We start from the raw sequence: 25,882 nt of genomic DNA, 5'->3' as shown, positions 1-25,882 counted from the left end.
TAATTCGAATTTAGTACATCAGAAATAAACGAATTATTTATAAAAATTGTTTATAAGTTAGCTATTAACTTATAAACCTATATTTACTTATATGTCGTTTAATTTGAAAATTTCTTGAATAATTTATTTAATTTTTAAATAAAATCAATAAAATTTTATAAATCAATCAATAAACAAAATAAGTTTAAAAACTGTTTTTTTTTTAATTATCAAACAACTTGAATTAAACTAAAATGATTAGTCAACTTTTATTTAGTCAAAAAGGTGAAATGTAAATAACATAACCGATCAGTTTCATTCAATTCAAAATTTGATATAAAATATTTTTAAAATTTTGAATTTATCGTTAAAATAAACATTGAAACAATTTAATTGTATATTTAATTAATGATTAACTATAATATATTTTAAAATTTAGGATAATCTCCTAACGTATATTTTGAAAATGTTTTTCTGAAGATATCCATTTTCAGAAATGATTAATTTCTAATATTTTATTCTTTTAACACATCAACTGCCTTGTGAATTGCAAAATATTTAACGGTAGTTTCACGCTAGTTTTGCCTTGTGAAGCATACAATACAGTCCTTCCAACAATAATAGAATCTACAGTGATTGCCTAGAAACTCTATTATTTTCATGTAACTTTGATGACATTTTCTAGTACAGGTACATTTGATAGCAAAATATCAACAATTATTGCATAAGTTTTGAGAAAAAGTATTTATAAAAGAGTTAGATATTATTATCAAAAATAAGATGTCCAACATTGATAGAACATGTACTGGTTAGAATTACTTACATAGAAAGTAATGATTGGAATCCATCAAATTTGCATAAAATACAATCATCAAGTGAAGAGAAAGGTTTAGTATATTGCACAGTACCTTACTATTAAAAATGGGATGTGGAAAGGACCTAACTGTAGAGGAGAAAATCAAAATTTGTATGTTTCACCAGGAAGGCAGTAAAGTAAGTTGGATTGCTAAAAATTTGGGAAGACCTCATTCAACAATCTCAAAGTATTTCAATACTGTAATAAGAAGCAACGAACTGCAAAACGAAACAGTTGGCGCAAGAGTTCAACAACAACTGTAGAATGACGTGCAATTGTTCGACGTGCACTGTAAGAAAACACATCCGTTCAAAAAATCAAAAATGAATTGAAGCTGAGCTGCAGTAAATCAATAGTGCATAATGTTTTGAGATCAACAGACAATGTTTCTTTCATCAAAATGAAGACAGGCAACCAGCTCAAGGAGAAACACAAACAACTTCTATTACAGTTTTCCAGAAACAAGTTTGAAAGATAGGAAGGATGGCGAAAATTAATTTTCTCGAGTGAGAAAAGTGGAATCTCAACGGATCTGATTGTTTTAAGTATTATTGGGCAGACAAAAGAGAAGTAGCTGGTGGTGGTACATTCATGACATGGGCGGGAATTGGAAAGAATGGAAAGATAGATCTATTATTTATTGAAGATCGAAACAATTCTCAAATTTATCTGGAGCTTGTCTGGAAGCAGCTCAAAACTTATGGAGAAAAATTGTTGGACAGGACTGAATTCATGCAGGAAAATGCAAGATTCCATGTATCAAAATCAACATTATCCTTTTTTCAGAGCAAGAACGTCCGATTTTTGGACTAGCCAGCCCTTAGTGCAGATTTTAACCCAATTAAAAATATTTGGGATGACTTCGTTTTCCAAATATATAGCAGTGGAATGCAATACAGGATTGTAGCTCGAATAAAGGCTGCTCTCATGGAAGCATGGGAAAATATTCCACAAGAACGATTGCAATCTTTGATTAATTCAATGTCTACTCGTATTTTTCAGCTTGTTTCCAAAGATGGTAGCAAAATCATCTATTAATTTTAATTAATAAGTCAAGATGTTCTAATAAATAATAAATAAGTCAAGATGTTCTAATAATGTTGGAGATTCTATTTTTGCCAATAGTATCTAACTCTTTTGTTTATTAATTATTTTTATCCAATCTTGTGCTATAATTGTCGATATCTTACTAGAAAAATTACTAGAAAATTTCATTAAAGTTACATGAGAATAATAAAGAATTTCTAGGCAAAAACTGTATGTTCTATTATTTTTGAAAGCATTGCATAATATTATAATTTATACGTCTCTTTACTTTCGGAGCCGCATGGTGGGCAGGAATCTCATTGTGCCATGATGTATCATACATGTCAAATGATAGGCGAGGCACTGCAGTTAGTTCGTAAAAATCTTACTTGTTAATGTTTTTATTGTTAAAATTAATATTGACAATGCAAAACTAAAATCGTGGATAAATTTCGTTTTTATATTTATTTTTAACTTTAAATTACACTTAAAGTGGTAAATTCTACAAGTATTTCGTTAGTCACATACAACTCACATAATGTGTACTGTAAAAATTGATTCTATCGCTGTGAGTTACCTATATCTCAAGCAGAAAAAACTATAAAAAAATAACACGGTTTTTATTAAATTAGAAAGGATCGTTTGGTTTTCGAAGTTTTTATTCCATTTTCGTACCGCGGCCCTACGGAAACAAATTCTAGTGTAGCAGTCATTGTGTTAAACTATTTTTTAAATATGTTAACTACATACATACACTTTAAACAGCAATGTTAAATACAAAAATACAGCGACGTAAAATGATCAATTTTTGAATTTTAATTTTAATTACGAGCATCTGAAATATAATTTAATATACAAATTTATCAGATAGTTATAATGTACAGAACAGAAGACACAAATCATACAAAATATAAAAGTGAAAATTACAATTTTAAATTTTATAAATTTAATATCACTCACTTACTGGATATTACTATGTAAAAATTCACTAGACAGATACTATATGTTCTGTAAATTAAGACAGTGGACTGAAAGGAATGGAAAAAATAACAAAACCGAAATGCAATACCTTTTGCATATCTACAAATTTCCTTGTAGTTTAAAGACGTTCAAACACACGGTGTTGTTTCGAAATTTACAGAATATATATCTGTCTACTGAAAATTTACAATTTAATCTTAAAATATATTTTTCAATTTATCTTTAAAAATCTTAATTTCGTAAATTATGCAATTATAGGCCTATATCAACGTTCGTAATTTCGCAAATTAACTTTTGGAACACTTTTTTCGACGAATACATAATATTAAGCTAAATCAATTTATTTGTTTATTAATTATTGTATAATCAATGCACAAATATATTTCATTATACATGATTGAGAAGTGTTATTTATTGACTCAAATTTATAAAATCGTTTTTATTTTATTTTATTTCATTATAATATAGAAAAGAAGTAAAATTAGAAACATGTACAGTACAGTACTTGAATATACAGTATGATGTCCAATTTTCTGTACAATATATATATTATGTTATAATTATTTAATTTTTTTTACTTTCAACTTTTACACATTGGACGTGTCATTCCTATTTACTTATAATCATAGAGATATACAGTATAATTCGAATATGAAAACACTTTTAAATTATTACATAAGTACAGTAAACATAATTTGACTGCCGGATGGCCAAGCAGTCGAGGTGGCAGCTACTGGTCTGGGGAATTTGGGGTCGAATCCGGACAGTTCGAAAAATCCCCAGGAATTTTTTAGCACTGGTCTGCCTGGATATGTCGAGCCTCGTCCTCACCACCCGGCTACCCCATAATGGGATTGCTAAAAAGAGGCACTTCTTAGTGCCCACAGGGTGGAGAGTTAAAAGAAAGTAGACATAGATTAACAAATTTGTTTTGTATGTTTAATGTTTAGTGACATTAAGTTATTTTCATAAAATATAATTTCTATAATTAAATTAATTTAAAATTAGAAACTATTGTAATTAGATATATTTTGAAACATTTATGTATTCATTTTATATGTTAATATCATAAAAACTGACAAAAGACTAGCATCTACATACATTAAGATTAAGATGATAACATTTAATTATATCATCTATATATAAATGAGAATGTTTGTTTCTTTGTTCGCTATACATGCCTAGGCCGTTCGATCAATTGCTACAAAACCCGGAAGTTACGTTCAAATATTTCTAATTTATGTAATGTCGTATCCCACCCCAAATTATCGATTGAATTTTTTTAGGTGGATTAATTTCTTGTCTACATTTAATTGTTGGTTTTACATGTAACGCCGTTTATTGGAAAAAATATTAACAAAATAATTAATTAAATATAATTCTTATAAAAAAGGATATAATTTTAAAAAGTATTTATTGTATTCACTGAATTACTGCGATAAAGATACTGCGCGATATACATTCGCCATTACGCCATTACTGCGATAGGTAGCACAAAGAACTTGCCTGCGTGTAGTGTTGTAGTGTTTTGCTCCTGCACGTCATACTTTTCCTGCTAGCAATAGAGTCGTGCCGATTAGGTATCTAAATCGGTTCGGAAAAAAATTTTTGAATTGAAATAACGTGATTTGCTCTAGAAATTGGAAGTTCATATATAGTTAATCTGGTCCTCTTTCTCTTACGATTTCCATGTCTGGTCTCGACTTTAATCTAACTCCTTCTGTCCTTCCTAAATTTCGAGAATTGTCTTCCGTCCGTCTCTGTCTGTCCTTAAGGACAGAGACGGACGGAAGACAGTAGAAATTTACAGTACCTGCAGTAACCGAGTGGCTAAAACCACCGAATACCGATAGTCGATCGTACGTTCACGTATGGTCAACGGCTGCCCGCGTGGAGTTTTCTGGGTTTTCTACGCGTTAGTAACATTTAAATTGGGATTACATTTACATAAGTCTTTCTCAGATGCATCTTCCTTGGCACGTGATCGCTCACGTGTCACGTTGCGATAAACCAAACCAATTCTAATAACAAACCAAATTAACCAAACCAATTCTAATAATAAACCAAATAATCCAAACCAATTCTAATAATAAACCAAATAATCCAAACCAATTCTAATAATAAACCAAATTAACCAAACCAATTCTAATAATAAACCAAATTAACCAAACCAATTCTAATAATTTTTCTATAAACGCAATATTTACGAGGACATGTTTAACTACCAGAAAACCTGGTCATCCCTCCCTCTCCCTCTCCCCTGATTTCATCTCTCCTTAGTAAGTCATAAGCCATTGCTCTAAACTTCTTTCACTGATACTGCTTAAGATGTTCTAACGTTCAGCCAAATTAATGTACAGTATGTGCAACGATTTTAAAGCAAAAAGTAGAACTGGAAATCTTTTACTGTGTCGATGTTTCTTTTTTCTATTTATTATCAAGGCGACATTGCTTCGTTCAAAATTTTCTGTCAATTTAGTTTGTGTAATGTGCACTTTATTCACATGTTGAATCTTACTGTCAAATCTGCTTCCAGTATTCTTATGCTACAACTTTTAAAAAATTCTAGTACTCAGATGATTTTACTTTTCAACCTGGTTTCACCAAGTTTTTACGGGATCACATAAAAGCAATTATTCTCGTATTTTTACGGGAATTTTTATTTAAACAAGTCTTATATCAAGTCTTTCGGACGTTAAGGTTATCAATTTCGATCATATGCCGGGCCACAACCTATACAACACGGATCGCTTTTCAAATATTAGATTATAATATTATAATATTAAATATTAATAGTAGATCAGTAATAAATAGTAGTCGTTGACCTCTTTCTCCCGGAAGAAGGACTAATACTACTTTTGGTCGAATTAACTTCAATCTCCGTCTGCAACAGCTCCTTCTTTCTATTGGACCCAGCAGTATGGTGGCATTCGAATACATAATACGAGGTTACCGGCCTGCACAATATATGTTTTAAGTGGTTTTCGAGGATGCGAGTTTAAATATTTGGTCCGTTAATCGCGAAATTAGATTCTTTACCAGATCACCATTTGATATTCGACTATGAGTTAACATTAGAAAAAAATACGATATCTTAAATTTTTTAAGATAGCGTATTTTCAATAAGTCTAAGTGACCGATGAAATTGTGCTATTTCGTACCATCCGAGTATCGCCATAAACGTGACAATGGTAGACTGAAATAACCAAACTATTTATATGATTTTCGTTTTAATATTTGTTATATCGTAGTATTTGATTTATATAACTACAAAAGTTATCTTATGTAAGGATTTATCACACCGAGTGACATACCTAACACATTTTAAAAATTCTTTATTCTTCTACTGTACACAATTTAAAGAATTTTTAAAATGTGTTACATTGGTCACTCGGTGTGCTAAACCCTTACGTAAAATAAGATTAAACTATACTACAAAAGTTATGTGATATTACTATATAAATCAAATACTATAATATAATAAATAGAAAAATTAGAAGTATGAAATAATCTAATATCCTTAATGTTTGTTCTTATTCTTTGCCCGGGCAACACCGTGCTTACCTGCTGGTTATTTATATTGGATATGTTATAATTAGACAAAATATCTAAGCGTAAAGTATTGTTTATATACTTTACGCTTAGATATTTTGAATAAATTGCAACTCCTGCGTAAAATATGTGCTGAACCCCCATATTTTAAGACTGAAACAGTGACCAATACCATTCTTACCCCTGAAATATAATAATTTAGCTACAGATATTAAGATTAATGTAAAATAAGCGACAAATTATTTATTGTGCATCGTCACAATGCCAAACTGCAATTTTTAATCATATTTGTTAATTATTTAATTTAAAATATATGCTCTCCATCTCAAATTAGTAGTGTCTTGCCCCTGTACATCATATTTTTCCTTTAACAGTAGAGTCGTGTCAGTCGTGTATCTAACACCTTTCAAGAAAAAATGTTTGAATTGAAATAACATGACTTTCGGTTTTCGTCGAATATTCGTATATAGTTAATCGAGGGTTCCTGCCATGAGGTTTTCATATCTGGTCCCGTTTTTCATCTATCTAACTCCGTTCTCGAGATTAAGAATCGACGGACCGACGGACACAACAGTGGAAATACTGTATATACATCTACAATTTTTTTTTCAAATCGCATCCTATTTTTTACTGTTTTGCACTAAAATTAGTCGATGAATTCGACGTAATATTAATCATTAGCGTTTGTTATTGTGTATTAGTATTGCATATTGCATATATTAAAAAGTTTATATATTTTCGCAAATTTAAATCAAGATTTAAATATTCTATTTTTGTACAGAAATTATCTTATTAAGTAAATAGCAGAATAATAATAAATTTTAATTTAATAAAATTGTTTTAAGTCTCTAAAATAATTTTTTAATTTTATATTAAAAGATTTTAAAAATATTTGTCATTTGTATTGTAATATTGTTTAAATAGTCAGACGCATTAATTAAAACTCGAAGAGTTATTTAATGTGTTAAAAAGTCAATTGTTAATTTTAATGCTTCAGACAAATCATTATTAAATGAATATATAATGCTTCAATAAAATTAATATAAAATGAAATGAGTCTAACATTATTCATACACAGTATATCCTTATGTTTTAATTTTGTTGAATGCATAATTGTTGGAAAGAGTAGCAAACGATTTCCTGAATGGAAAATTTTTCATTGGAGAGAAATTTCATATTACTATAAACCTTTTAATAAATCAATAAAACATTTTCACTCAACTGTTCTAATACATTAATATAAATAAGCTGTGATGCAATAAAAGATTATTGTTAATTTTAAATAGTTACGGAGAAATATGACAGCTCACTTTTAAAATAATTCTTTTAATTAAATTAACCCTACGAATAATTTTTAAGTTGGTAATATTTCTAAACATATGATTATAGTTAATAATTTAATAACTTTAGAAATTAATAATATGTTTCATAGAAAAATTGGGATATATTTTAAATGTTAAAATACATCTATACATCTACATTAATAATATACAGTATTGTAAGACCCGTAAAAAAAAAATATATATATATATAAGTATTTATATAAATACATCAGAAACGATATTTTAAATATATAAATATATTATTTTTCATTTCAAAAGAAATTTTAACACAAATACAGCTATGATTAAAAGTTTTAATAACTGTCATCAGCTTTAACAATATTTCTGCCAAAAACAAAATTTGTGGTTGCAAATCATGTTGTCCTGTCTTTGGAATGTCCAGTCCATTGAACTGGACGCACTAAAATTTTGAAATATGGCCAAAATTTTCGAACCTAGCCTCATAATTCATTTCTGAAGATATCGTTATAGTATTTCCTTCGAGAGTTGTGGTTTATAACTGTATTCGTAATTGATGTGTATGACGAAAATATATAGGATCCAGATAAGCTGTCGAATTGAAATGGGAGATGTATTCCATCTTTGGATATAGTAAGTCTTTTTTACTTGAACTAAACTGATTTAACTAAAATGCAAAGAATTTAACAATCTTACTAGAGATTATTTGAAATATTAAAAAAAAAAAAACTTACTTTAATCAAAATTATCGAATTTTCACTGAATATCATACATTTCGAATTTTAAAAGCAACTCATTGCTTTTACAATTCTAGCAACGAATTGCTTAACTTTCCCGGTAACATTTAAAACTGCATGTTGGGCCACTTGCTATGATATTTTATGTAAAAACTTCTTATATTTTTAATTATTATAAAATGGCAAAAACCATAATTTTGACAATACGGATATATTTTATTTTAAAAAATGTAAATGCTAATAACGAGTAAACTGCCCACCAGTGGCCAAGCGATTCCGTTCCCTGAACACTGAGTTTGGTCATGGATTCGCGCCTCGCCCTGATGGGGCTGGCCACGTGGAGTTTTCCGGGTTTGCTCCACGTCTGTAACGCCTGAATAGGAGTCAGTTACCTTTACGAGACCTCCCAGAAGGCATTATTACCCGCGTAATGACCATCATAAAAGCATAGAACTATTATTACATGACAATTACGTCATACTTTACCATGGGGCGACATAGCCTAGAAGCTCATACCCAACTAGCTGATACGATATGATAAGAATTATATTAAAAAAAGGAGTAGAATCTTCATTAAGTCCAACCCTACTCGAGATACGACACACGACCTCCTTTATCTCCCCACCCGTCGACCTTTACCACCAAAATTTAACCAATCTCTCCACAAACCTCACTGCAAAATTTCAGAAAATTTCGACTAAAAAACAATTAAGCTTCAAAAAGGATGAACAAAATCGTGGCCTCTACACATACTAACATCCATGAATACAGAAATAAACCCGACTTTTTTTCATTTCTGACGTTTCGAGGTCCTGGAGTCCAAAAATGTAAAAATCTTGAGGGTCATTTTTTGACCGATCGCCATACTTTTCCTCTGTCAAATATAACAGAACCTAGAAAGTATGTAATAACATAATTTATACTATGTTTATATTTTATTTTATTAAAATAAAATATAAACATTTCATAAATGAAAACTCCATTCCGCAACTTAACCATGCTGTAGTAAACCAAATCTGGCTCTACAGCTGTATTAGATAAAACGTAACATTATGTAAAATGTTAGTTTCTGGTAACTTTACGATATTGGAGAGATACTAAGTCGCATCTTACGAGACGTTCGTGAATCAGCAAAGCATTTCAAATCAGATATCACTGCTGCATGACTTCCTAAGTATAGTCCAGGTTAGTGCTCCATTATGCACCAATCTAGACTATAATTAGTAAAGTCGTGTTTCATTTATTTTATGAATGTTGTTCTATACCATCTTGGCTTTAGTAGATGATGTTCCTCGAGAAACATATTTTTTCCATGATTTTTAGAGGCATTAGCGGTACACCCTCCTGGCTTCTGCTTTAGTTCATTTAAAAAATTAGATTTCTGTTCGTGGAATATCGGTAAAAAATGTTTAAGGCCTTCTTCTGCTTTTTCCTTACAACAATGCAGCTATGGTTCTACCGAATATTAGAATATTCTGCCGGTTAGTTGAGATTTTCCCAATGGCTTATTTTGCTGCTGCAAATAATACAGGAAGTCACATTAATAGAGAGGTTGCGGCCGACGTTTTCAACGCGAAAACGTGTATGTCGGACGTTCAGCGCCGCTTTCCTAAAGGCCTAGAAGTTTGGCAATGATGTTTGAAATGTCGAGCATGATTCCACTGACTATCCAAACACCATTGTCAAACTTCTAGGCTTATAGGAAAACGGCGCTGAACGTCCGACGTACACGTTTTCGCGTTGAAAACGTCGGCCGCAACCTCTCTAGTATCAATAATTATCCCTATCAATGTCAGGGTGTTAAACTACGTCACTTGTTATGGCAGCCAAAAGTGAAAAGTGCGAATTAACATTTTCCTGTTTTAATAGTGAGGTCAGATAATTAGTTGTTGATTTTCAGTATAAGGACAACTGGAAAGCAGGGCTGTGGAGTCGCATAAAAATCTACCGACTTCAACTCCGACTTTTCCTTACCATCCGACTTCGACTCCGGCTAAAACACCAAAACTCCACGACTCCGACTCCGACTCCACAGTCCTGCTGGGAAGTGGTCATTAGACAGGAGAATATTATGAAGCTGTCAAAACCTAAGCTGGGGAGCCAATAGACGTCCTGATACTGCCGATACCAATACCGTATCGATACTTTCCTTCGATACTTGTGAGTACTTTTTATACTCGATATTTTTAGTCCGATATCAATACCGGCATCGATACTTTACTTTGGGTCTCGGATCTGATATCGTTACGTTTTTCACAGACAGATCTGATCGAAATCGGACTTTGCATCCGAATCAGAAATCGAAATGGAATTTTACACTATTTTCGGTAAAGTTAAACCTATATAAAAATTATTAATCAATAAATGTATTACGTCAAATTTTATTTCGAAAATGTATATTTGCTTAGTGTTTTTATTACTATTTATAAATAAATATTTAGTTACACATTATGTAGTACTTTTTTCTTAATCAAGTTGGACAATCAGTGATGTTTAAAATGAGCTACAATTTGTATGTTTGTTTACACTGACATTTGTAAAATTTGAACACAATAAAGAACTTTCAATATAAAGACATTGTTTTATCTCTTCACCAATAATTTCCTATCCATCCCGATCCCACGTGAAGTAGTACCTACAGTTCTCAATAGTAGGACAGTAGATCTAGGGCTTATTTTGTGTACATAAGACATCATACGAATGTAAACTGAAGTATTGACTGACGCATTGACTTCTGAAACAGATAGCCGGGATTCAATTCCCTGACATAAGGAACAAAATATTAATTGCTGCTCTGGAGACCACTCAGCATTCATTGTAACGAGTACAGTACCTTCTCAGCAGTAAAAACAACTGGAAGGCGACGCGACAATTTTTATTTTCTATTCAGATGGTCGATTTCTATTTTCGATACTTTTATCGACACTTGTGGTATCGGGACATTCCTAGGAGCCAATGGATGGAAGTAAGGCGTTAAGATGGGACATGAAAGTAAGCCATAGCTCCAGTATTGAACAAGGTAAGGCTTTGATCTGCAATCACTTTCTCTATTTTCCTTGTGAATTGCTATCATTGCATCCCTATAAGAAGTGTCAATTAAATTCTCCTAAAAAAGAAATGGAACTTGTAGTTGGGTTACAAGGAATTGAGTTCTGTCCTGATAACAGGAAATCAAAAAGATGTAGTGAGCATACTGTAACAGTCTTCTTAGCAGAGATGTGTAAGCTACAGCCTATATTTAAAGTAATTGGGAGAGCTGGGATGCAGTGGGAACCAGTAGCTCTACTTCATTACATGTTCGAGCATGGTTACTGTCATCTTATCGGTTGATATCATATCTTCTAATGAAAATTTCTCCATGTATTAAATGAGTCTTCTAAATAAGGTGGATCCCATAAAACTAGACCCGCTTCGAAATTTGCAATTAAAAAAACGAATGCGTAATTTTTCCGGAAAAAGTTTAAAATTATGTGTGGAGCCATCTGTTACGAGATTTTATTTTGAGGGTAAGTGACTCGTACAACATGTAATTCAGATAAAACGGAAAAATCAATGATCTTATAGGGGGGTCGACTGTACTTCATTACATGTTCGAGCATGGTTACTGTCATCTTATCGGTTGATATCATATCTTCTAATGAAAATTTCTCCATGTATTAAATGAGTCTTCTAAATAAGGTGGATCCCATAAAACTAGACCCGCTTCGAAATTTGCAATTAAAAAAAACGAATGCGTAATTTTTCCGGAAAAAGTTTAAAATTATGTGTGGAGCCATCTGTTACGAGATTTTATTTTGAGGGTAGAGATGAGTTTTAAAAAATTGTAAATGTTAATAACGAGTAAAATCGTCATTAAGTCCGATCCTAGTCGAGATATGCCACATCACCCCTTGTATCTCCAAACCCCTTTAACCACCAAAATTTAATAGCATCAAACCCCTAATACACAAACCTCCCTGAAAATTTCAGAAATTTTCAACAAAGGCACAGGAGATATTATGCTTCAAATTGGGTAAACATAATTGTGTCATCTACAGGAAAATCCCCAAATATTTGCATTTCCCGATGTTTCAGGTCCCGAGTCCTAAAATTAAAAATCTTCGGATAATTTTTTGACTGATCCCCATATTTTCCCTTTGTTATATACAACAGTCGGGAAAGTAAAAATACTTGTTTATTTACATAAAACTTTTATGCAAATACTTTCATTAAACATCACGCAAATATAATCTATTGAATATCTCGCTATTATTTTTGTAAATGTTAGGAAAAATTAAAGTGGAAAAAGCAATTTAAAATTTTTTGTACTGTATTTACAAATTTCAAGTGAAAACCTGCTTTTAATTTGCGTAAGATTTATTTCTAAGGCAAAATCTCAAGTAACTTTGCTTCTTGAAATGCAAACAAAATGGAAAAAGATGTACCTTTAACAGATTATACAATATTTTAATATCTTTCTTAAGAAAAGATTATTATTAAAGGGAGATGAAAAGCAGTGTATGATATTAAAAAATTATTTAAAAAATTTTTCATTTCAGATTCTTTCTTTTGGGGAGAAGTGAGGGTTTGGACCATATCTGGGACCTCACAAAAGTAGATTAAGTTATCTGAAGTTGTGAAAAACATATAGATTAAAAAAACCTTCAGGAAAGGCATGTAAAATTTACTGCACGACTGAGGTGGTTAATGACAAAGAAAATTGAAAGTAAAAACATGACAATCATACAGCAATTAGATCAGATGTGGATACCTCAAAATCTTCAGTTGTCCGAATTGTAAAATCAAGTCCTCACCTTGTTCACAAGCTAAGAAAAAGGTCTCCAACGTTAAACGATCAGCGTGATCTAAAGAATCTTCAGTGAGTCAAAAAATGAATGAGCTGAAAAGTGGCAGAGTATTGTATTGGCTAATGTTGGGTTGTCCAACCTATTTTCCTAAAGGCAAAATTAAAAATTTACGTATATTCAGCGGGCCACAAAAATACTTTATATAAATATATGCTTTTAAAAAGTTTAAAATGTGAATATTAAATTTTAATAAGAAATATATAATTACAAAACATACTGTATTTCTGATAGTAAAAAAAATTATACTCACACAAAATAAAAATAAATTCAATGCGATTTTTGACATTGCCTTTTATAATATTGTCAATATCTGCTTTTATGGCACTAGTATTAATTCTAAAAATGTTAGTGAAATGGGAATCACTCGACCTATTTCTTTCGGCAGTTTTGATGTTTTTCATGCGTGAAACAAACTGTTCATAACAGTATGTTATGCATGTGGGGTAGTACAAGTTTCTAGTATCAATTACGTCATTACGACATCAAAGTGTATCCAGCTTACGTCATACTTTACCAAAAAAATAAAAATGTACCTAAAAAATTTAGGGTGCAGTGGGCCACATTAAAATATTAACTGAGCCGCAGATTGGACAACCCTGATCTAATGAAAACAAAAGTTTAGACGGTCTTTATGGTTGGCCTTATTATTAGGCAAAATTCTCAGGAGAGGAAAAACATCAATCGCTTTCATTAACGAGTGTATGAAAGCAGTAAATTATCCACATTTATTAGATCATCATCTACTCTCTTTTGTTGAAAATCTGAAGGACTCCAGTTTTATTTTCAACAAGCTAATGCGATTGTGTACACTACAAACACCACTTTTGAGTGGTTTTTAAGTAATGGAGTGTCAGTTTTAGATTGACCTGCTTGTTCTTCAGACTTGAATCCAATAGAAAATATGTGCGCAATATTTCGCCTGGAGTAATTACTGCTTTTGCTTTTGCACACATTACGTACTGTGACGTCGAACGATCGTTTTCCAGGTAGAAGAGAATATTAAGTAGTAATAGACTTTTTCATTGAAGAAAATTTATCAAAATTTGTTGTTTGTTCATATTTTGTATAAAGTTAGATTCAGTTTGTATGCTGCATCAACATTATTATTATTATTATTATAAATTCATATTTTGAAGAAAAAAACATAGCTGAAAAACTTGACTTTTACAGGGTGGGGCATAATGGAGTCCCACATTTACAAGGGTAAATTTTAAAAAAGCCGGTACAATAATATGGAAAAACTTTTTATTTATTCAAAGTACGTACATGTAATAAAGATTTTTTGGTTAGGTTTTAAAAATGATTTTGTCCAAATGTTGGCCTTCACGGGCGATGCACATTTAGAGCCGTTCCTTAAAGTTTTCTTAAACTCTCACCAGCATATCTGGAGGAATTTTGGCGATTTCCTCATGATTTCCTCCTCGATTTCTTGTAGGGTTAGAGGGCTATGTTTAAAAACCTCTGCTTTGTGATACCCTACATAAGAAGTCACAGGGGCTCAAATCAGGGGAGCGATGGGGCCATTCAACGGCTTCTCGTAAAGAGATTAGTCGACTGGGGAACATCTCTGTCGAAATGGCGCGAGAACGACTGGTCGTGTGGGCTGTGGCTCCATTCTGTTGAAACCGTTGTTCACCCAACCGCTGCATGTTGACTACTGAAAACCTTATCGTTCACGCCACCTAGCGGAACCGACCACCTCCCATTGAACGACATCATTTCTAAACCTAACAAAAAAAACCTTATTACATGTACTTTGAATAAATAGTATTTTCCATATTATTGTACTGTTTTTTAAAATTCACCTCGTAAATGTGAGACTCCATTATACCCCACCCTGTATAATGTTGATTTCCAAAGAATATTTTATTTTTATAGAATATTTCTTTGATTTTATGAGAACATTTATGCACATATTTTCCATGGTTTAACGGCATAAAATTCCGGGCATTATTAATCACCATTTAATACTAATACAAAATCGTACAATATATTTTAAACGCATCCGATTTAAAAACAGTAATTAATTATTTTCAACTACAATTATTGGTCTTTAAAAGTTTTTTTTTAATTTCACACGAATGCTGATTGGATAATCTGTCAACTGGATGCACCAGCATATAGTCTACAACACTAAAACTAAGACCCGCACACTTTTGTGTATTACTGGTGTAACTGGCTCACAGGATCAGTTATCACGGATGACAATAGCAAAAAATCAGAACACAACATATTCTCTTCTAATTCCATAGTGTTTTCGTATAAACGTTAGTCGTTTTCATAATAATTTTGCTAAATGCTACAATGCATCAAGACTATCATCCTCTCGTCTGCAATGATTAGGTGTCTCGATTACTCATTGCTTCATATCTTAGAGTTCATACTCTCCATACATTCCAGACTTGTGCCATATCATATGTAATATACAATAAGATCCCGCTTAACGCGGGGATGCATTCTAGACAACAANACATCAGAAACGATATTTTAAATATATAAATATATTATTTTTCATTTCAAAAGAAATTTTAACACAAATACAGCTATGATTAAAAGTTTTAATAACTGTCATCAGCTTTAACAATATTTCTGCCAAAAACAAAATTTGTGGTTGCAAATCATGTTGTCCTGTCTTTGGAATGTCCAGTCCATTGAACTGGACGCACTAAAATTTTGAAATATGGCCAAAATTTTCGAACCTAGCCTCATAATTCATTTCTGAAGATATCGTTATAGTATTTCCTTCGAGAGTTGTGGTTTATAACTGTATTCGTAATTGATGTGTATGACGAAAATATATAGGATCCAGATAAGCTGTCGAATTGAAATGGGAGATGTATTCCATCTTTGGATATAGTAAGTCTTTTTTACTTGAACTAAACTGATTTAACTAAAATGCAAAGAATTTAACAATCTTACTAGAGATTATTTGAAATATTAAAAAAAAAAAAAACTTACTTTAATCAAAATTATCGAATTTTCACTGAATATCATACATTTCGAATTTTAAAAGCAACTCATTGCTTTTACAATTCTAGCAACGAATTGCTTAACTTTCCCGGTAACATTTAAAACTGCATGTTGGGCCACTTGCTATGATATTTTATGTAAAAACTTCTTATATTTTTAATTATTATAAAATGGCAAAAACCATAATTTTGACAATACGGATATATTTTATTTTAAAAAATGTAAATGCTAATAACGAGTAAACTGCCCACCAGTGGCCAAGCGATTCCGTTCCCTGAACACTGAGTTTGGTCATGGATTCGCGCCTCGCCCTGATGGGGCTGGCCACGTGGAGTTTTCCGGGTTTGCTCCACGTCTGTAACGCCTGAATAGGAGTCAGTTACCTTTACGAGACCTCCCAGAAGGCATTATTACCCGCGTAATGACCATCATAAAAGCATAGAACTATTATTACATGACAATTACGTCATACTTTACCATGGGGCGACATAGCCTAGAAGCTCATACCCAACTAGCTGATACGATATGATAAGAATTATATTAAAAAAAGGAGTAGAATCTTCATTAAGTCCAACCCTACTCGAGATACGACACACGACCTCCTTTATCTCCCCACCCGTCGACCTTTACCACCAAAATTTAACCAATCTCTCCACAAACCTCACTGCAAAATTTCAGAAAATTTCGACTAAAAAACAATTAAGCTTCAAAAAGGATGAACAAAATCGTGGCCTCTACACATACTAACATCCATGAATACAGAAATAAACCCGACTTTTTTTCATTTCTGACGTTTCGAGGTCCTGGAGTCCAAAAATGTAAAAATCTTGAGGGTCATTTTTTGACCGATCGCCATACTTTTCCTCTGTCAAATATAACAGAACCTAGAAAGTATGTAATAACATAATTTATACTATGTTTATATTTTATTTTATTAAAATAAAATATAAACATTTCATAAATGAAAACTCCATTCCGCAACTTAACCATGCTGTAGTAAACCAAATCTGGCTCTACAGCTGTATTAGATAAAACGTAACATTATGTAAAATGTTAGTTTCTGGTAACTTTACGATATTGGAGAGATACTAAGTCGCATCTTACGAGACGTTCGTGAATCAGCAAAGCATTTCAAATCAGATATCACTGCTGCATGACTTCCTAAGTATAGTCCAGGTTAGTGCTCCATTATGCACCAATCTAGACTATAATTAGTAAAGTCGTGTTTCATTTATTTTATGAATGTTGTTCTATACCATCTTGGCTTTAGTAGATGATGTTCCTCGAGAAACATATTTTTTCCATGATTTTTAGAGGCATTAGCGGTACACCCTCCTGGCTTCTGCTTTAGTTCATTTAAAAAATTAGATTTCTGTTCGTGGAATATCGGTAAAAAATGTTTAAGGCCTTCTTCTGCTTTTTCCTTACAACAATGCAGCTATGGTTCTACCGAATATTAGAATATTCTGCCGGTTAGTTGAGATTTTCCCAATGGCTTATTTTGCTGCTGCAAATAATACAGGAAGTCACATTAATAGAGAGGTTGCGGCCGACGTTTTCAACGCGAAAACGTGTATGTCGGACGTTCAGCGCCGCTTTCCTAAAGGCCTAGAAGTTTGGCAATGATGTTTGAAATGTCGAGCATGATTCCACTGACTATCCAAACACCATTGTCAAACTTCTAGGCTTATAGGAAAACGGCGCTGAACGTCCGACGTACACGTTTTCGCGTTGAAAACGTCGGCCGCAACCTCTCTAGTATCAATAATTATCCCTATCAATGTCAGGGTGTTAAACTACGTCACTTGTTATGGCAGCCAAAAGTGAAAAGTGCGAATTAACATTTTCCTGTTTTAATAGTGAGGTCAGATAATTAGTTGTTGATTTTCAGTATAAGGACAACTGGAAAGCAGGGCTGTGGAGTCGCATAAAAATCTACCGACTTCAACTCCGACTTTTCCTTACCATCCGACTTCGACTCCGGCTAAAACACCAAAACTCCACGACTCCGACTCCGACTCCACAGTCCTGCTGGGAAGTGGTCATTAGACAGGAGAATATTATGAAGCTGTCAAAACCTAAGCTGGGGAGCCAATAGACGTCCTGATACTGCCGATACCAATACCGTATCGATACTTTCCTTCGATACTTGTGAGTACTTTTTATACTCGATATTTTTAGTCCGATATCAATACCGGCATCGATACTTTACTTTGGGTCTCGGATCTGATATCGTTACGTTTTTCACAGACAGATCTGATCGAAATCGGACTTTGCATCCGAATCAGAAATCGAAATGGAATTTTACACTATTTTCGGTAAAGTTAAACCTATATAAAAATTATTAATCAATAAATGTATTACGTCAAATTTTATTTCGAAAATGTATATTTGCTTAGTGTTTTTATTACTATTTATAAATAAATATTTAGTTACACATTATGTAGTACTTTTTTCTTAATCAAGTTGGACAATCAGTGATGTTTAAAATGAGCTACAATTTGTATGTTTGTTTACACTGACATTTGTAAAATTTGAACACAATAAAGAACTTTCAATATAAAGACATTGTTTTATCTCTTCACCAATAATTTCCTATCCATCCCGATCCCACGTGAAGTAGTACCTACAGTTCTCAATAGTAGGACAGTAGATCTAGGGCTTATTTTGTGTACATAAGACATCATACGAATGTAAACTGAAGTATTGACTGACGNTCGACCCCCCTATAAGATCATTGATTTTTCCGTTTTATCTGAATTACATGTTGTACGAGTCACTTAGATTTTACAAATACGTGTGCCGGGCTGTGAACGGCTCACATATTTGTAAAATCTAAGTGACTCGTACAACATGTAATTCAGATAAAACGGAAAAATCAATGATCTTATAGGGGGGTCGACTGTACTTCATTACATGTTCGAGCATGGTTACTGTCATCTTATCGGTTGATATCATATCTTCTAATGAAAATTTCTCCATGTATTAAATGAGTCTTCTAAATAAGGTGGATCCCATAAAACTAGACCCGCTTCGAAATTTGCAATTAAAAAAAACGAATGCGTAATTTTTCCGGAAAAAGTTTAAAATTATGTGTGGAGCCATCTGTTACGAGATTTTATTTTGAGGGTAGAGATGAGTTTTAAAAAATTGTAAATGTTAATAACGAGTAAAATCGTCATTAAGTCCGATCCTAGTCGAGATATGCCACATCACCCCTTGTATCTCCAAACCCCTTTAACCACCAAAATTTAATAGCATCAAACCCCTAATACACAAACCTCCCTGAAAATTTCAGAAATTTTCAACAAAGGCACAGGAGATATTATGCTTCAAATTGGGTAAACATAATTGTGTCATCTACAGGAAAATCCCCAAATATTTGCATTTCCCGATGTTTCAGGTCCCGAGTCCTAAAATTAAAAATCTTCGGATAATTTTTTGACTAATCCCCATATTTTCCCTTTGTTATATACAACAGTCGGGAAAGTAAAAATACTTGTTTATTTACATAAAACTTTTATGCAAATACTTTCATTAAACATCACGCAAATATAATCTATTGAATATCTCGCTATTATTTTTGTAAATGTTAGGAAAAATTAAAGTGGAAAAAGCAATTTAAAATTTTTTGTACTGTATTTACAAATTTCAAGTGAAAACCTGCTTTTAATTTGCGTAAGATTTATTTCTAAGGCAAAATCTCAAGTAACTTTGCTTCTTGAAATGCAAACAAAATGGAAAAAGATGTACCTTTAACAGATTATACAATATTTTAATATCTTTCTTAAGAAAAGATTATTATTAAAGGGAGATGAAAAGCAGTGTATGATATTAAAAAATTATTTAAAAAATTTTTCATTTCAGATTCTTTCTTTTGGGGAGAAGTGAGGGTTTGGACCATATCTGGGACCTCACAAAAGTAGATTAAGTTATCTGAAGTTGTGAAAAACATATAGATTAAAAAAACCTTCAGGAAAGGCATGTAAAATTTACTGCACGACTGAGGTGGTTAATGACAAAGAAAATTGAAAGTAAAAACATGACAATCATACAGCAATTAGATCAGATGTGGATACCTCAAAATCTTCAGTTGTCCGAATTGTAAAATCAAGTCCTCACCTTGTTCACAAGCTAAGAAAAAGGTCTCCAACGTTAAACGATCAGCGTGATCTAAAGAATCTTCAGTGAGTCAAAAAATGAATGAGCTGAAAAGTGGCAGAGTATTGTATTGGCTAATGTTGGGTTGTCCAACCTATTTTCCTAAAGGCAAAATTAAAAATTTACGTATATTCAGCGGGCCACAAAAATACTTTATATAAATATATGCTTTTAAAAAGTTTAAAATGTGAATATTAAATTTTAATAAGAAATATATAATTACAAAACATACTGTATTTCTGATAGTAAAAAAAATTATACTCACACAAAATAAAAATAAATTCAATGCGATTTTTGACATTGCCTTTTATAATATTGTCAATATCTGCTTTTATGGCACTAGTATTAATTCTAAAAATGTTAGTGAAATGGGAATCACTCGACCTATTTCTTTCGGCAGTTTTGATGTTTTTCATGCGTGAAACAAACTGTTCATAACAGTATGTTATGCATGTGGGGTAGTACAAGTTTCTAGTATCAATTACGTCATTACGACATCAAAGTGTATCCAGCTTACGTCATACTTTACCAAAAAAATAAAAATGTACCTAAAAAATTTAGGGTGCAGTGGGCCACATTAAAATATTAACTGAGCCGCAGATTGGACAACCCTGATCTAATGAAAACAAAAGTTTAGACGGTCTTTATGGTTGGCCTTATTATTAGGCAAAATTCTCAGGAGAGGAAAAACATCAATCGCTTTCATTAACGAGTGTATGAAAGCAGTAAATTATCCACATTTATTAGATCATCATCTACTCTCTTTTGTTGAAAATCTGAAGGACTCCAGTTTTATTTTCAACAAGCTAATGCGATTGTGTACACTGCAAACACCACTTTTGAGTGGTTTTTAAGTAATGGAGTGTCAGTTTTAGATTGACCTGCTTGTTCTTCAGACTTGAATCCAATAGAAAATATGTGTGCAATATTTCGCCTGGAGTAATTACTGCTTTTGCTTTTGCACACATTACGTACTGTGACGTCGAACGATCGTTTTCCAGGTAGAAGAGAATATTAAGTAGTAATAGACTTTTTCATTGAAGAAAATTTATCAAAATTTGTTGTTTGTTCATATTTTGTATAAAGTTAGATTCAGTTTGTATGCTGCATCAACATTATTATTATTATTATTATAAATTCATATTTTGAAGAAAAAAACATAGCTGAAAAACTTGACTTTTACAGGGTGGGGCATAATGGAGTCCCACATTTACAAGGGTAAATTTTAAAAAAGCCGGTACAATAATATGGAAAAACTTTTTATTTATTCAAAGTACGTACATGTAATAAAGATTTTTTGGTTAGGTTTTAAAAATGATTTTGTCCAAATGTTGGCCTTCATGGGCGATGCACATTTAGAGCCGTTCCTTAAAGTTTTCTTAAACTCTCACCAGCATATCTGGAGGAATTTTGGCGATTTCCTCATGATTTCCTCCTCGATTTCTTGTACGGTTAGAGGGCTATGTTTAAAAACCTCTGCTTTGTGATACCCTACATAAGAAGTCACAGGGGCTCAAATCAGGGGAGCGACGGGGCCATTCAACGGCTTCTCGTAAAGAGATTAGTCGACTGGGGAACATCTCTGTCGAAATGGCGCGAGAACGACTGGTCGTGTGGGCTGTGGCTCCATTCTGTTGAAACCGTTGTTCACCCAACCGCTGCATGTTGACTACTGAAAACCTTATCGTTCACGCCACCTAGCGGAACCGACCACCTCCCATTGAACGACATCATTTCTAAACCTAACAAAAAAAACCTTATTACATGTACTTTGAATAAATAGTATTTTCCATATTATTGTACTGTTTTTTAAAATTCACCTCGTAAATGTGAGACTCCATTATACCCCACCCTGTATAATGTTGATTTCCAAAGAATATTTTATTTTTATAGAATATTTCTTTGATTTTATGAGAACATTTATGCACATATTTTCCATGGTTTAACGGCATAAAATTCCGGGCATTATTAATCACCATTTAATACTAATACAAAATCGTACAATATATTTTAAACGCATCCGATTTAAAAACAGTAATTAATTATTTTCAACTACAATTATTGGTCTTTAAAAGTTTTTTTTTAATTTCACACGAATGCTGATTGGATAATCTGTCAACTGGATGCACCAGCATATAGTCTACAACACTAAAACTAAGACCCGCACACTTTTGTGTATTACTGGTGTAACTGGCTCACAGGATCAGTTATCACGGATGACAATAGCAAAAAATCAGAACACAACATATTCTCTTCTAATTCCATAGTGTTTTCGTATAAACGTTAGTCATTTTCATAATAATTTTGCTAAATGCTACAATGCATCAAGACTATCATCCTCTCGTCTGCAATGATTAGGTGTCTCGATTACTCATTGCTTCATATCTTAGAGTTCATACTCTCCATACATTCCAGACTTGTGCCATATCATATGTAATATACAATAAGATCCCGCTTAACGCGGGGATGCATTCTAGACAACAAAGCGATAAGCGAAACAGCGTTAAACGAGGTCATTTAAACATAGAGTAAATAGGGATAGGGGAACACGCGACCAAAAATAAACAAATTTTACTTTAATTTTAAGTTGTTTTTAAATTAATTTGTATAATAATATATGTTAAATAACACAAACATATGCACAAAGAAATGTAAAGTTCATTTTTTGTGACGAAGGTCCTGACTTTTCTGAAATTTTTGTTCTTTTGCAACAAAGTCGTAAAGTTTCATTTGTCGCTTTCTTTTTCTTTCCTTAAGCAAATGTCAGTAGCAGAAGATCGCATCCAAAACGTCTCGTTTTGCTTTTGCACTCCTTTCAAATTCTGACTCAATCGCTACAATTTGATCAAAGATTTAGGTTATCTTATCAAACTTACTAAGGAAATCTGTACAAATTTTTGGGTTCTTCCTTTTCAGAATCACTATTTTCCAGTTCCACATGAATTCCATGTTCTGCCAGTGCTTGAAGGTCGTCGTTGGTAAGACCAGAAACCTGAAATACCTCCTCAATATCCTGATTATCTACAACTCCTAGTACTGCTGTATCGATTAGGTTGAGTTTGGTCAACTTAACGATACAGCGATAGGCTCTTTTCGTTGAGAATTCTTGGATACCTTCAGCCATAACTTCTTTCACACTTCGTGCATTTATCAGTTAATTCTTGCCAAGCGAAGTCGATATTTCCTATGGCATCCATAATGTTATATTTTTTTCCAAAATTGCACCAAATAAACATAGATTTAAAGAAAGTACACCTTTTTGTCGCCTTTTGCTGATTGGTTTGTGTTCGCAAATAATCAATGAAATGCCGAGATAATTTAAATCAGCATAAATTTTGAGCTTTTTTTAGGCTTCCAGCAGACCACATTATATCGAATCAGGGTTAAGCGAGGCAGCGTTAAGCGGGGTCTTACTGTATTTGGATTTTATATCCCTTTTGATAAATTCTATTTCTTGGTCACTTTTATCATTGGTATATATTATTTTTATGCGTGGTATTTGAAATAATTCATTTTATGAGAATAAAAGTTCATTCTACAATCAATATTAATGTGACCGGAGGGTCAGCACCTCTTTAGTGCCTTGTCAGGACTGACACCACCGTGTCCCGATTGACACGGAAGCCGAGATGGCGTGTTGATTTTTCGTCACGCGAGCGGCCGCGTGCACAGGCAATCGGATTCGGAATGGAGACCTCGTGTTAGTGAGCAGAAAGTGACTCACACAGAAACTAGGTTAACAAAACAACCGTTTATTGGTAAAGGAGAATTTATACATTTTATACATTCTATCGTTAACGAGTTATAATGAATCGAATTAAAAAGATGTCTAGCTACCTTCGCTATTCTCCAGAGAGAGAATTTAGTAGTTCGTGAGTTGTTAAATACCTGAAGCAGCGGGATGTCCACGAGATGATGATAGATTTGTTGCGATTTTCATCGAGACTAGCAGACCGTTATCGTTCTAGAAGGCTTGAGGAAAGTTCCGGATCGGAAAGTCTGGGTCACGATAGTCGGGAAAAGTTCGTCATCACCCTTGGTCGAGGGTGATGACGAACTTTTCCCGACTATCGTGACCCAGTCTTTCCGATCCGGAACTTTCCTCAATCACCCTCGTCATCACCCTTGGTCGAGGGTGAAATCAGATCGAGGAAAATTTGGCATAGACACAGAGAATGTGTTGGATACGTTAATCCAAGAGGAACGGACGAGGACTGACTAAACATGCAGTTCCTTGCTATATCCAACTGATGAAATCGAGACAATAGGTCCTGAGGTAATGAGAAAGCGTCACTTTTGCTACTGAGAACTTAACAAACGATTAACTCCCAGGTGTGAAAGTTGACAGTTATATGACAAAATTTTTATTGTCAAAATATTTATTTATATAACTAAATCATAACATAATTACATAGTGTTGAGTCTCACATTAACGATTAAAGTTAAGTAAAAGTTTTGGCCTTCAACGTCTCAGGAAAATGAAACCAAACAACGTAAAATATATATAATTATTATTATTTTCGGTGAGAACTTTATAATTATTAATGAATAACAGCATACTCATATTGTACGAAATTTGTTAGTAAAATAAGTAAAAAACACACTCATCCAAAGAAGAAAAAATTAAACGAACTTATTAATACAATTAAATTAGTATATATGTTACTGTGAAAGACCGAAATGAGAGAATGTCGATATTCTCCGGTGAATGTCGACACATACAAAATACGTCGGTGAAAGACCGAATATTTGGTTATATTATTATACATTCGAACAATCGCCGGTGTATGTCGTCAAGCACAGATAAGGTTTGGTGGAGGTCGAAACGACACCTGAGAAGCCGATGTCAACAGAGATGCGAGTCTGTCGTCAAATTCTCCGCCGTTTCCTTCTGCTCAAACTTGTAATACCATACGAATACAACTTGTATTCGTATGGTATTACAGTGCCGGCCCGAGGCAAGTTTTAGGATGGAGCGAAATCCTATTATGGCGCCTCTCTTCGTTGCCCCTAATTTATATCCTTTAATTTTCTTTATCACTAAGGCGCCCTCTAGGACTTAGCGCCTGGAGCGGCTGCTCCGTTTGCCCTATGGTAGGGCCGGCTCTAAGTACAAGTCCCTGATGTCAACCGTGGGCCGTACAGATGCCCAAAATGTGTTGGTGTTTGTTGTTTGAATAGAAGACTCCGACTTTTATAAATTAGCAAACAAAAATGGTACCCTCAAGCAGTTTTATACCCGTAATCAGTTCGTAATTTGTAAAGAAACATTACTTTCCGTAGATGAGATTTCTTCTCAAGAAATATCGCTGAGAGAGGCAGCTGCAGCTAATTCGAAAAGTGGAGGGCAAGGCTATACAAGCTGTCATTACAAAAATAAGTGTTCCACGAATAAATGCAGTTGTAAAAGCAAGGGACTCTTGTGCAATTCAAAGTGCCATAACAGTTTAAGTTATTGCAATAAATAAAATC

At 33.0% G+C, this 25,882-nt stretch overlaps 1 long non-coding RNA gene across 3 annotated transcripts in view; it reads right to left on the bottom strand.

Annotated features, from left to right (window-relative positions):
• Nucleotides 1-3,578: 3,578 nt before the first annotated feature.
• Nucleotides 3,579-25,882, bottom strand: part of LOC111636868 — a 78,035-nt gene continuing 55,731 nt past the window's right edge. For 2 of the 3 annotated variants that reach the window (XR_002758606.1, XR_002758603.1), the window contains exon 4: nt 20,145-20,512. This is a non-coding gene — a long non-coding RNA (uncharacterized LOC111636868). Of the gene's footprint in view, nt 3,716-20,144; nt 20,513-25,882 lie in introns of those variants that run through there. The other variant, XR_002758605.1, reaches the window with a different exon arrangement.

The sequence above is a fragment of the Centruroides sculpturatus genome, unplaced genomic scaffold, assembly GCF_000671375.1.
Source record: "Centruroides sculpturatus isolate CEXI.00-Female unplaced genomic scaffold, Cexi_2.0 scaffold836, whole genome shotgun sequence".
In the NCBI taxonomy this organism is placed as follows: domain Eukaryota; kingdom Metazoa; phylum Arthropoda; class Arachnida; order Scorpiones; family Buthidae; genus Centruroides; species Centruroides sculpturatus.
Note: the sequence above shows the minus strand (reverse complement) of the source record. Positions and strands in the feature narration are given on the sequence as shown.